Source organism: Hipposideros armiger, unplaced genomic scaffold (assembly GCF_001890085.2).
Source record: "Hipposideros armiger isolate ML-2016 unplaced genomic scaffold, ASM189008v1 scaffold_27, whole genome shotgun sequence".
Lineage (NCBI taxonomy): Eukaryota > Metazoa > Chordata > Mammalia > Chiroptera > Hipposideridae > Hipposideros > Hipposideros armiger.
Genome location: NW_017731377.1, coordinates 5,629,827 through 5,640,230, shown reverse-complemented (window position 1 = coordinate 5,640,230; position 10,404 = coordinate 5,629,827). Strand labels below are relative to the sequence as shown.

Below are 10,404 nucleotides of genomic sequence, written 5' to 3'. Positions count from 1 at the left end.
CCTGGAAAATATTTTTATTTGAGATTAGTGAAATTACCAGCAGAGCTTGAAGAGAAGGAAAATACCTGTCATGCTACTGGGTAAATAAGGGCGACTTTATTTCCATGATAAAGATCCCTCAGTGTCCTCCATGCAATCTCGTTGCTGTTTATATATGCAAGGAAAAGGTGACAGAGGGGCTTGGCATTTTCCTAACCAGGATGTGCTATGCAGAATCATAAGGAAATGCATTTCCATAATACCCAGAACCATGGCACACATAGAAACCACATCAGCTCCTCAAGCAAGCACTAACCTTTTCCCCTCTAATCACTTCTTTATAACTTTACTTCATGATCTAAAGTGGGAAGAGCTGAATAGCCCCATTTCCCAAATTTAACTATCCATCTTTTGACATAAAAAGATTATTGTACTGGTCCAGGTCCATTCCATCCCGTTACTACAGCCTTTTCTGCGTAGAAAGGACTGTGCTAAAGCAAGAACTGAAATTGGATAGGGTAGATTTTTCCTAGCGATGTCATCTGCGTTCAGCAGCAGGCCATCAAGGGTTCCCTGCAGGCTGGGCAAGATGCTGCTGCTATCCCAGTTCTCAGGACTTTCTGAAGCCAGGTGTTCACTGTTTCACATCGTGGAGGACCTTTCTCATCATCATCCTCAGTTTTGTGGTGTGGGGGAGGGCATGCCTTTGTCTGGTTAGCGTCTGTGGCTTGGCCCAGCTCTGAAAGCAGGTGGCTCCAGGGCATGGTAGGAGGGCCTGGGATACTGAGGCGTCATTCTGGGGTGAGCTGCCCCAGCTCCTGTAGAAAGTGTGGTCAGCAAGTTCCCTGTGCGCTGCTTAGTTTGGGAAGCTTTTGAGAAGGTCCAAAAAAGATGCCGTTCTTTACCTGTGCCAGATACCCAAGCATGAAGGAAACAGTCAAGGCCATCCCCACATGCTCCACCTCCTAACATTGTTTGTACTTGCACGTGGTCCTGATACCGGCTGCTGAAGTCAGTCCTTTGGTCTAACCCTTTGCATCTTAAACATTTCATTAAAGCTTCCCTGGAATATGGGTAATATTAGTGTACTGGCATTAGTTTTAGCTTTCCACCATGGACTTAATTTACAGCAGTGGAAAGGTAAAGCACACTCCAGAAAGAACTTTCTTAGTCTAATGCATTACAAGACATAGGAATTTGTTACCAATAAGCAGGTGAGTCCCCTCCTAGAGCTTTTTTGGTTAAGGCTATGTCTGCTATCTTTGTATGACAATTTAAATGAAGCCTTGACTTGCCTTAGTGACTAAGAAATACTCTTCAGGACTTCACAGTATCGTTGTGTGATTCGCAGCTGGATTAAAATCTCATCAATCTTTTCTCCACCTTATGTGGAAACATAAATTCTTATTCCTATTGGGTTCCTGCTTCACGTTGCAACTGGCCACATTGTCCCACATTACTTCACTAAACTCTAACTGGTATTTACAAAGCGCCTTGCTTGGGAACAGACTTGAGCTTTCCATTGAGGGTCTAGAAAAGACACAGCTTCCCAGAAATAATCAAAATAAGAACCATCTTAGGGCCAGGTAGGCTATTCCAGAGTGTTTTACCCATAACTCCTGATGGCCTCACACCTTTTAGTGGCTTGCAGACCGTAGGGACATTTGCATTCATCATTCCTGGTATAAATAATCAGACATTGATATAACTGTTAACAACTCCATTGACTCTACTCCCTATGCTGTGCTCCACACCCTGTGACTATATGTATATTAAATTATAGTTGACATTCAGTATTATTCAGCTTCAGAGGGATAGTAGATTGGGGAAGAGAGGTAAAAAAAATAATCAAACATTGAGAAGATCAGACTTTTTTTAAACATGGTGGCAAATTTCTTTCCTCAGTAATTCAGAACAGCAAACCAAGAAAGGTCATATTTAGTTTTCGGGCAAGAAGAAAATGGAGATGCAGGCCAAAGGCGAGTTGCATTTGTTCAGTGGAGGTGTGGTACAGAGTAAGAATGAAGACAGTGACTGGAGGGAGGCAGAAAGAAAGGAAATCAGCAAATGACAAGAGTTTGGACCGGTAAATTGTTTTGAACAATATCTGCTTCCCAAGCATAGTAGATCCCTGAGACTGAATGTAATGCGTGTAATTCAGGAGGCCAGTGAAGTGTTTGAAATGCAGTTTGATCTAAATGAAACGATGAAAAAGAAAGGCAATTGTCTATCCATATATGGAGTAATAACAACCTACTTTTTAATAGTGGATAAAACTTACTAAGTGTGTAGAATATATCTGTGGACCATTTTCTCTCCAAAAAAAATTCTTTCAAAGTTTTCACTCTTGTGTTTTCATTTTTCCTTTGAGAAGGCCTTTTGAAATAAATGTTTATTTTGGAATAATTTTAAATTTACAGAAAATTTGCAAAGATAATTCAGAAAGTTCATGTATACACTTCACCCCACTTGTAATGTTAACATAGTATGTTTGCCACATTAAATATAGTACCTTTGAACTAAGTAATTAACATTGGTAAAATACTATTACCTAAACTACAGACTTTATTCAGATTTCACCAGTTTTTTTACTAACCCCTTTTCTGTTCCAAGATACAACCTAGCATAAGAGAGGCCTGTTTAATTTCCTATAAACTTTAATTGTTAGAATGGGCAAAGCTCCTAAATAAATGTCAGTTGCTGTTTTAGTAAGAAAGTGAAAGGGGAAATGCATACTGTGGTTTTTTTAAAGCTGTTATACGAAAGAACTACAAACGTCCAACAATGTAAACATAAGAATCCTTTATGGGAGACTTGTGCCAAAAGCAGGGTAGCTTGCTGTTTTATGCACTTGTACTTGAAATGGTTTTCCACCTGCTTTTCTGTGCCAGCCTGATTCTGGGTAAACAGAGTGCTTAGGCAATTTTTGGCTCTGGTAGTTGGAATCTGGTTTGTAAAGGATATGTTGCAGACCTTCAGCAGCTGGTAAACTGCTACTCGTTTCCCTGAAAATTCAGCTGCATTATTGTACTTGTCTCCTAACTTATCTCTCTGCTCTTTCCCTCCTCCATTCAGTTTATTCTCGATACAGTCCACTTAAAATGGAAAGTGAGGCCCCTCCTCCATTTAAAGCCTTTCAATAGCTACCATCTCTCGCAGGGTAAAAAACATAGTCCTTATCTATACCCTAAATGATCTGACCCTTGTTGTATCCCCTCCAACATCTTCTCTTACAATTCACACCCTGGCTTACTCTTCTCTAGGCACATCTCTGTTTCTCAGACTGGCCAAGCACAATCCTACCTCAGGGCCTTTGCATTTGCTATTCCTTCTACTTAGAATCCCTTAGGCCTAGAAATCCATTGGCTCTTTCTCTCACTCCCTTCAGGTTTTTACTCAAAATAAAAAAATAAAAAGTCATCTTCTTAGTGAGGCCTTCTGTGGTTATCCTATCTATTGTGTACAACATTTCACAAACACACTTACCCTCCTACTTATACACTTCCAGTCCCCCTTCCCTGCTTTGCTTTTCTCCTCAGCATCCATCACTTATATAACAAGCTATGTCATGTATTTCTTTATTGTATTTCTCCTCTACCTCTCTCACTAGAAAGCAAGCTCTGTGACAGAGGAGTTTTGTTAATTTGTGGAATTGCTACTGCTCCTCAGCAGCTAGAAAAAGTGTTTGGCATATAGTAGGTGCTCAATAAATATTTGTTGAGTGAGTGAATACATGGAGGATCCTGGCTCCCTGTTGTTCTCCTGACCATTCACTACCGTGCCCACATGCCTCCAAAGAGTGAGCACACTGAGCTTTCACTCCTCTTTACCATATGGGGAAAGAGTCTCTATACTACCCCCTCCTCGGCCACACAGCGTCCATCTCATTGGAAAGTTTGGCCAGGAAGACAGTTTGAGTAATGCATCTTGGGTAACCAGTTCTGATGAACTGTCAGATCTATGGTCCGTATCATGGTCAAACAAGATATGAAATACTCTCTTCTGACATCCTCAGGAGACAAAGGGGAAACTCCAAAAGTGAGAATTTTCTGTTCTGGCAGTCTCCAAACTCCCCCTGCCAGATCCCTCTTTAAAAGGCAAGGAGACGTTAAAGTCACATCTGATAGAAAAGGACACCCCAGAAGTTATTCCGTCCTCTGGTGCACAAGGGGAGTAGGTAGAGTAGGAAGATACGGGGCCCAGAGAGAATAAATAGGATTTTGAGCCATGTGATAAGTCAAACATCCCTTAGTGCTATTCAAATAGAAGCAATGTGCTTTTCCATGATACGATGTTGGGTAGGGTAAGAACAGGTTTAAAGTGGAGAACTCTTTTTAAATCATGCATACAGAGAGTGCCTCTTCTGTGTCAAGGTGCTAAATGAAAGAAACAGGGTCTCCTTTATAATATTATTTTTCTCCTTTTTACCTCTTTCCCTCCTTAGAATTCATGAATTTTCTAGTCATTTACAATACTCCTTTACAGTCCAAAAAGGAGAGTTCTGCAGAATCCCAAGCATCACGTATAAGAGCGAATAAAAGATGTAAAATAGATGAATGTGTCTTTTACAACCAGCATCATAAATTCTTTTAACAAGTGTCTGCTTACTGTCCTCAATGTGCCAATCTTAGCCCATCCATTTGTCATCTTGCGATTGTGCAAAACTTTTTCTAAATCTTTATTTTAAAAATTCATCTCAATGCCAAACTACTTCAGCTGCTATTTAAATTGCTTCCTCAAGATTAATGTCACCCTGAATTATGGAACATTCACAAAGGCAGGCAGGCACCCTAAATGATTCCAGGTCTCTTCCTCTGCTTTGGGCTCCTCTTGACTTCTTTTCATTTGCTTCCTTTCTTCCTCCTTCTTCTAACGTACTCACAGTACACAGGCTTTGCAAACTTCTCCGTATCAGTTTACATGAAAGAAGTTCAGCACTGGGAGGTAGGTTATTTGAAAGACCATCTGAGGATGTGAAGTTCTCTCTGTCAAACAAATTCTGTGTAAGCGCTGCTTCTGTATAACACAGAAGGGAAAGCCAGTGTTTTCAGCACAACGAATGAGCTTCTCTCGCATTGTCTTGGAAGAGCCCTGGCCAGCTTTTCCACCTTCCCCTGCAAGCACATCTTGCAACTGGGAAAACTACAGAGTGAGCTGGCCCTGCCACCCCTGGCAACTGGGCAGGGACCGTCCCTGTCATTCCACTGCTATCTATCTAAACCAGATCTTTAAATTAAGCAGTCATTCAGAGACGATTTGTCATTCTCTGGGTGTATTAGAGTTGACTTGATCTGTCATTTATTTTCTCAGACAGAGGCAATGCCCATACACTTTGCTAATACAGCTCTCTGGAGCACAACAACAAAGTTGAGAAAAACATAAGATCACATAAAAAAATCACATTATCCTTTTACATTTTACTATGTGCTTTCTGAGCTTTCAACAGTTGAGATAGTGTCTTATGGTAAACATAATTTTACTTCCATATTCCCAGCTGAGCAAATTGGACATCTTCTCAACACGGGCAGTTTGACCCAAGTCATAATGAAATCAGAGGTGTTTCAGAGCTAACAGATTTTTTTTCTCTTATAGAAATATGCCAAACAAAACTTTCTGTTCTTTCATTCTATTTATTTTTTCTTCCTTAAAATATAAATATTCATATCGAAATATGTTTACTCACATAAATACCAGAGATGCCAAAAATATAAATACATAAGACTTGTATTCATCTTTTGTTATCAGTATATATTGAGGATTACAGTTTTAATAGTTTTTTTCCTTTCTTAAAACGTGTACACTTTGGGTTCATGTGACAGAAGTAAATGAAATTTTTTTTTTAAGATTTTTATTGGGAATTGGGGGGATGGGAACAGTGCTGTGAATTGGGGGAAGGGGAACAGACAAGTTGCTGTGATTTTGTTCTTCAGTCTAGTTGTGGAGGACGTTGCTTCACTGGCCCAAGTTGGCACCGTCATTGCACTCTTCCCGGGCGAGGCAGATCAGTCGCCGGCTTCTGGACGACCACTCACAGCGGCTGCTGGCCGCTCACGCTGGCTGCTGGCTACACATGGTAGCCCATGGCAACAGGGGCTACAGCCTATGCCATCGCCAGCGACTCATGGCAGCCCAGCTCCAGGTTGAGCTGTTGTTCAGCATCTTAGCTGTAGAGGGCAGTGTCACTGGCCCTCATATGTGGGATCTGAACCGGGGCCCTCTGGCGTCCCAAGCCAGTTCTTAACCGTCGCGCCACTCGGCCGGCCCAGTAAATGAAATTTTAAGTGTATGTTAGCCTAATCATGAACTCATCTTAATGTTTAGTTTTCTACTTCGAAGATTGATACAAAATTAATAGAATTTGAGGATTCCTCAATTATCATATCAGGGTTTCCAATCTTCAGCTTCAGAGAGTTATCATGGATGGAAAAAATTCAATATAATTTGTCCAGTCATAGACGTAGGAATACCTCCACCTTACCAATTCTTTAACAAAGTGCCCACCTTGCTTTTGTGAGACCTAAGAGTGGCCTTTGCAGTGGCAACTGCCCTAAACTTGCCTTAAAAACCCAGTGACCACTCACAGGTTTGTGGAGGAGAAGAATTCTTGTCTGAAAGATTCTTGAGGCCCTGGAATAAAAGTGAGAAAATACTGGGGGTCAATTCTAAGTGAGCCAGACTGATCCCAGTATGCATTATTGGGCTTGGAATTTGGTATTAATCATGAAAAGGCAGGCAATAGTTAAAAACAAGAGCCAATATTCCTTAAGTGTCCTTGAATGTACTGAGCTGTTCTGTGAGCAGCAGGTCTTGGCTGGCCCTGTCCCAAACTCTGGGAAGTAGCGTGACTCCACGGCTTCAAGGTAAGCAGTCCCTTCTATTCACAGTAGATACATGTTTGGCAACCGAGAGGTCATCAGTCAGTCTTGCATTCTGTGAGCAACTTGAAGCAATTGTCTCTGTCTTAGTTTGGGAGATAACAAGTTGCTCCTATGCTCCCCTGCAGGCTTCATGCTAAATTCTTTTTCTATATTTTATTTTCTCACAATTATCTCTTTATGTACTTGATTAGATTTCTTCCCATCAATTTTAAGAGATACAGAAGTTAACTTTGGCCAGCTTAGATTTCTCAAATTCCGTTTTTGTCTAATCAATAGCCGAGTGGTAATTGACTAAACCGGCTCTCCCCTTCCATCTTTCTCTCTTTATGGCAACATGCATAGCTTTTCCTGTTGAGCTTCTGCTGCCCAATGTGATGCCTATTAGTTGGTTAATTTCTAAATAAGGTGGTGGTCTGTCCTTTAGGTCCATTACAAAGAGAAACTTACATAGCAAGAAAATCTCAGGAGGAGCTGAGTTTCCTGACCAGTCTCTAATCCAGGAAAGACAAATGAGTTTTTCCCAGTCACCCAAACCCAAGTCACCCAGAACCAATTACATACATCCAAGCTCTTTGCCTATGCTTTTTTGCCAGAATTGCATACAGGATTGCAGCAAATAGTTTTGTTCCAGGTGCTAACATGCATATACTGCCATTCTATTGGAAATAATGAAAAAACCATAAGAGGTGATGCCAGACATAAAAATACATTTTCTAGAATATTCTTGCTTAAAAATATACTGGGATTTCCAATGCTAAAAACATGGCAGCAGCATGGTTTTGTTTAATCATTAAAAACCAGATAAAACATGTAGGAAAGCAGAAGCAAAAAACACACCACGTGGATATCCCCAAGAACTCCAGAATATGGGTCAGTGTAAATCTAAACAGCTGAGAGCAGCAGGTCTTGTGTAGGATCAGCAGAGATGAAGAGTTGGTAGAAAAGAAAAAGAGAGTGCTGACAGTTCTACAAGCTGCAACACAGAAAACCAGCAAACATTCACCCCCAAAAGGAGCCGGTCCTTTTCAAAACAGGAACTAAAGCAATCAAATCTGAACATTACCAGTGAAATACAAAGACCTCCTCACCGGCTCCAAGCTGAGCCCAAGTACAAAGAAAGATAGGAAACCAGTAGGGGGCCATGGGAATTTATGCTGAAACAGGCTTAGTCCGTGTGTATCTTAGAAACACTCCAAAATACTCCCTTTTGGAAAGACAGGGACTCATTCTTTCCCTTCCCCTTCCCTCACCCTCACTGCACTAAGGAGAAAAGAAAAAGCCTACTGATAGTTGGATCCAAAACGAAACACTGCAGATTCCAGGGTGACAAAAGCTTCTAATACCAGAGAAGGAGGTGTCTGAGATGGAGACCAGAAAGTCCTGAACAACAAACATACTTAAAGGTAATAATACTGCTTTAGAAAGAAAGACTCTTAGAACTCTAGACAACACAGAATTAGAGGCAGGCAGCTTTTGTAAACCAGTCGTAGCCCTGAGAGACAGAGAAGTGATATATAAAGAGGCCATATTTTTTAATACATCACAGAACAACAGAGAAGAAACCCCTATCGAGGAACTTTCCTCTAGTCATCCAAGAAAACTATTTAATTTATATGTAAAAAATAAAAACTAGATGACAATAAAGCCCCATACAAAGATACGACAAGGATAACGATAAAAATGAACCAAATAGTTCCAACAGATAATGAAAACAGTACAAATGTGACCACAAAGAAGATGAAAATTGCAGCATAAAATTTGAAAATGAGCTAAAAGAACCTTAAAAGCAATTAAAGCTGTAAAGAATCATATAAATCAGAATTAGAACAGCTCATTCAGAAATGAGATGGCTAGAATAATTTGAAATGTGATGATATGAAAAAAGAGCTGAAAACTCAGAAATTGAAAGAAAAGAGAAGAAGAGAAAGAAAAACTAGTTCAGAAATAAAGGCTAGGGCCAGCCGAGTGGCGTTGGTTAAGAGCTGCCTTGGGACGCCAGAGGGCCCAGGTTTGGATCCCATATATGAGGGCCAGTGACACTGCCCTCCACAGCTAAAATGCTAAACAACAGCTCAACCTGGAGTTGGGCTGCTGTGAGTCACTGGCGACGGCGTGGGCTGCAGCCCCTGCTGCAGTGGGTTGCCATGGGCTACCGTGTGTAGCCAGTAGCCAGCGTAAGCGGCCAGCAGCCGTGGTGAGTGGCTGTCCAGAGGCTGGTGACTGATCTGCCTCGCCCGAGAAGAGCACAAAGATGGTGCCAGCTTGGGCCAGTGAAGCAATGTCCTCCACAACTAGACTGAAGAACGTAAGGGCAGCAACTTGTCTGTTCCCCTTCCCCCAATTCCCCAGTGTTATTCCCCTCCCCCAATTCCCCAATAAAAATCTTTACAAAAAAAAAGAGTTATTGAGAGTCTCCTATTTAAAAAAAAAAAAAAAGAAAGAAAGACTAAATTAAAAGGAGCAAAAAAGCAGATAGGACCATGGAAGGCACAGTAAGAGAAACTGAGGCTAGAAGGAAGAATAGTGAAATTAATAAAACAGAAATAAGAAAACAGAAAAAAGGATTCTACCAAAGAATTGGAATAACAGAGATTTAAAGAATATTTAGCACAAATCACCTAAGAGAATGTCCCCCCAAAAATGACAGATAACAAATACATAAAACTATATTCAGACAACCTTCACAAAATCAGATTTGAATCTACATATTAAAGAGCTGTATCTGAAAATATTTAACTGAGAACCATCAACACTAACATTTCTAGTAAATCAGTTTGTATTTTTTAAATAAAGAAAAACAATTTTATGCATCCAAGCAAAAAAAAAAAAAAAACGAAGTCAGACTTTGAAGCACTTTTGTACCAGAAGACAGTGGAAACACATTGTAAAGATGCTCTAGAAAATAAAACATGAGCCAAAGGTTTTATATCCATCCCAACTATGCTTCAAGTATGAAAGCCATCAAAAAAATTATAAACATTCAAGAATTCAGTGATTACTTTTACTGTTCTCAAGAGACTTTCTGGGATACTTACTAGAGGATGAGCATCAGAAAACCAAGAGATGTTTAGAGAAATATGGCCTGAGATCTGGTAGAGACTGGCTATAAGGATAAAAGAATATGCAAATGTTAAATGCTCTGACAGTATAGAAATAATACAGCTGAAAAACAGGGAAAGAAAGTGGAAAGCAGAATAAGTTCACTGATGGTCCCACAGGCATTTACTAGGATTAAAAGAATATCACCTATATTTAAACACTGGAGGAGAAGGAAGAAAAAATGAAAAGATTATAATTAATAACTATTGCTTAGAGAAGAGTAGAGTTAGGTGTTATCTTAAAAAGGAACCTTCAGAACCTTCAGATATTATATACAATATTAGTGTAAAGGTAACCAGTAGAAGAAAAATACCAACCATATCAAATACCAAAGATTACAGAGAAAAAACAGATCATATAGGGAATGACTTTCTAGATACAGTAAATACATATTAAATTGGTATGTCAGAGCTGAGATCAAACATATAAAGCAATCTAAAAGAAAAAA

At 40.1% G+C, this 10,404-nt stretch overlaps 1 protein-coding gene across 4 annotated transcripts in view; it reads left to right on the top strand.

The window, feature by feature from the left end:
• Nucleotides 1-10,404, top strand: part of GALNTL6 (polypeptide N-acetylgalactosaminyltransferase like 6) — a 1,038,752-nt gene that overhangs the window by 977,115 nt on the left and 51,233 nt on the right. The gene's annotated exons all lie outside the window — the stretch shown is intronic.